General features: G+C 40.7%; 1 pseudogene; it reads right to left on the bottom strand.

The window, feature by feature from the left end:
- Nucleotides 1–2,331: 2,331 nt before the first annotated feature.
- On the bottom strand, nt 2,332–3,083 carry LOC113621282 (charged multivesicular body protein 2b pseudogene; annotated as a pseudogene).
- Nucleotides 3,084–3,838: the final 755 nt, after the last annotated feature.

Below are 3,838 nucleotides of genomic sequence, written 5' to 3'. Positions count from 1 at the left end.
GTTTATTTTTGAGAGGGTGTTTAACATGATTCCAAATTATGAGGACAACTGCTTTCCAATCAATTGTTTGAACACCTAGTAGATACTGTTTTCATGTGCTATCCTGAACAACTGGCAAATAGAAGCACAGCTGGGCTTCTTTCATTTTCTTCCACCCTGCCCACCCCACCCCCCCCGCCCATGGAGAACTCTAAGTAGGAGGGAAGAGCCTGGAGCACTGTGTCTGAGCTCTGAGAGCAATCTCTCTAGGGATTTGACTGGTTCACAGAGGAAGTCTTGAAGTGTATATTTCTGATATATGCCTATCTTCATAGTAGTACATGAAAAAGGGTGTGTGTGTGTATAGATTGCTTGTGTGTGTATAGAAATTAATACATATTTATTATAGAAAATATAAAAAATGCAGAAAAGTATTAAGAACATTGAAATCGGCTCATTTAATGACCCAGAGATAATCAAATTAACATGTTAGTGCATATCTTACCAGATATATACAGTTTTTTTAAACAAGATTGGGACTACACTATAATAACTGTTTTGCAATCTGTTTCATCCCTCCAACTTAAAAATACATAATGAACTTTCTGCCGTATCACTATAGTGTCACTTCAGTGTTTGACTTAAGAGAAACCATAAGCAATTAAGACTTTTCGGCTGAGAATTTACAAATAGATCTCAGGTGCTTCAAATCCACGCCCTTAATATACAAGTAATATTAATGGACTGCACTTAAATGTGTATGACCCAAGGCCGAGAAAGCCCTCCTGTTTGTTTGTATTTTATGTCACTAATTAGAATACTAAATTTTATTGAGTCCCTACTAAATACTAAACACTTTGCAAAGCCCTTGACATATATTATTTCTAACTATTACAACTACCTTTGTAAGTAGTTATTATCAACATTTTGCAGAAGAGAGAACTCAGATTCAGAGAGAATAAAACCTTGCTCAAGGGCACTTGGCCAGCAAATGGTGGGGTTTGAATTAGAATCCAGGTCTATCTGCCTGTAAAACTGCTGCTTTTCTACCATCCTTGCTGTTTTGGTCATGCAAAGCATTTTCATGTGCGGCTTCTGTACTCAAAGTCCCTGCTTTACATTCAGTTCGTGATTAGATTGAAAGTGATTTCTAAAGGAAATTAAGGAATATTTGTCATATTTTTCTAACTATCTATACATAACAGAGTTTATGCACACGTATTTATTCTCTTTTCATTAATGGAAACTGAGCCGGTTGTATGGAATGAGAACTGCAATAACTGAAACTAGAGCGCCATCTGTTGGCCACAGAGTTCTAGGCACTTGATTCAGGAAAATTAAGAACTATATCATCACCATTGCTTTCCTCAACAAAGAAAATATTCTTAGCAGCAATCTTGGACCAAATGTAAGGGGAAGTTAGGAGCTAATAGTACTAGATCCTTTTTTTAAAAATTAATTAATTTATTTATTTTTGGCTGTGTTGGGTCTTCGTTTCTGTGCGAGGACTTTCTCTAGTTGCGGGAAGTGGGGGCCACTCTTCATCGTGGTGCGCGGGCCTCTCACTATCACGGCCTCTCTTGTTGTGGAGCGCAGGCTCCAGACACGCAGGCTCAGTAGTTGTGGTTCACGGGCCTAGCTGCTCCGCGGCATGTGGGATCTTCCCAGACCAGGGCTCGAACCCGTGTCCCCTACACTGGCAGGCAAATTCTCAACCACTGCGCCACCAGGGAAGCCCACTAGCTCCTCTTTTTAAAAAATAATTTATTGAGGTGAAATTCACATAACATAAAATTACCATTTTAAAGTGAATAATTCAGAGGCATTTTGAACATTCACAGTGTTGTGCAACCACCACTTCTGTCTAGTTCCAAATCATTTCCAACACTCCTAAGTAAAACCCATTACTCATTCAGCAGTTTTCCCTGATACCCCCTCCCCGACGGCCCTCGGAAACTACCATCCTGCATTCTGCCTCTATGGATTTATCTATTCCAGATATTTCATATACATGGAATCATAGAGTATGTGACGTTTCGCAACTGGCTTCTTTCACTTAGCATAATATTTTGGAGGTTCATCCACATTGTAGCATGTATCAATATTACATTTCCTTTTATGACTGAATGATATTCCATTCTATGTATATATCACAATTGTTTATCCAGTCATCCAATGATGTACATTTGGGCTGTTTCCACCCTTTGGCAATTGTGAATCATGCTGCTGTGAACGAGAGTGTCCATGTACGGTCTGAGTACCTGTTGTCAATTCTTTCGGGTAAATACCTAGGAATGGAATTGCATTAGCCTTGATTTTTTTTTTTTTTTTTTTTTTTTTTAGGAAACAACTGTTTACTCATGGTCTTTATTTTTGCAAAATAAATGTGTTTTGTAAAAGGAATCTGCACTGTGCCTGGTTTATACTAAATAATTATAATAGGCAAAATATAATGGCTTTTTTGATTAATCTACTCCTAAAGCTTTGAGTTGCCGTTCAATCTCTTCATCAGAGATTGTAGCCTTTGAAGTAGAGGCAGATGGTAAGCTTCGGGCTGCTGATGGAGCTTTGGCCATCTTTCCAGAGATTTCAATTCCAATTTCATCAAGAACTTGATTCACAATATCTTGGCTTTCTTCTTCATCATCAGAACCATCAAAGATGTCATCAAGTGTGTCATTGATCATTTCTTCAGTCATTTCCATTTTCATGTTTTCCTTCTGGAAATTCTGCATTGTTTGTAATGTCTTTTGTGGATCCATCTTCTTGTTAACTGCCTGCATTGTTTTTGCTGTAGTAGACATTGCTCCTGCCATCTTCATCTGGGAGTTCATCACTTTTGTTTGTGTGGACATAGACGTGACTTTTGAACTTACAGCAAAAGTTCTTGTTTTCTGTTTCCTGAGATGTACAAGCTGTTTGGCTAAAACTCTGCAAGCTTCTTTATTACCAATCTTGGCCATTTTCTTAATTTCTAATTCCAGCTGTTTTTCTTGTTTCTCTAAAGCTGCTCGATCTCTGATTATAGCCCTCTGTGTTCCTCGTAACTCTCGATTCTGTTCCTTTATTACATCCAAAGAGATGAGGTCCTGGCTCTGCTGTAGGCCCGTACCCAAGTGAATTTAGTAGCTGTGTGATCTTGGGCAAGTTACTTAGTCCTTTGCCTCTCAGTTTCCTCATCATCCACGGTTTTCTTCTTGAAGAGGGACGCCATGGTCAGGGACCGCGCCCGGGCAGCCCGGCTCGGCCCGGTCCGGCCCGCGACTGGGAAAGAACCGGAGGGAAAGGACAGGCCTTTGGAGGGCTCGGGATGGCGGAGCGGATGGGCAAGAGAAGAGGGCGGGGTCTCCAGACAGGACCCGCGGAGGGCGGGTATCCACGAACCCTGCCGCAGCGGAGTTGCCCTCAGCTCAGGTGACCGCGAACTAAGACCTAGCCTTGATTTTAACATGAAGACATGGATGAGAAGTATCTGAAGATGTAATTAAAGTTGTTTGATGAAAAGCAAACATTATTTCAATAGGAGAAAACAAATCATTAATGGATCTAAGAATGGACATTTTCTCATGTGTGTTTTTCAGAGACCTTATCCGCCATAGTGATTCATTAAAAAGTGTCAGAATTACCTGAGGTGCTTGTTTTAGAATGCAGCTTCTGCTCCACTGCCAGCCCCCATGCTGATTTAGCAGGTTTGGGCGTGGGAAGAAACTGCTATTTTAGAAGCTCTCTATCATCCCATGTGAGGTCCCTGGAACCACACGTTAAGTAACACCGGTTCACCACTCTAGCTGCACAGCTTCAGCGAATCAGTTAACCTGAGTAAGCGTCAGGTAACTTATCTTTACTATGGGGCAACACC

This window comes from Aethalodelphis obliquidens, unplaced genomic scaffold (assembly GCF_003676395.1).
Source record: "Aethalodelphis obliquidens isolate GAN/ISIS:26980383/991018 unplaced genomic scaffold, ASM367639v1 scaffold8, whole genome shotgun sequence".
Lineage (NCBI taxonomy): Eukaryota > Metazoa > Chordata > Mammalia > Artiodactyla > Delphinidae > Aethalodelphis > Aethalodelphis obliquidens.
This window is presented reverse-complemented; position numbering and strand designations above follow the sequence as displayed.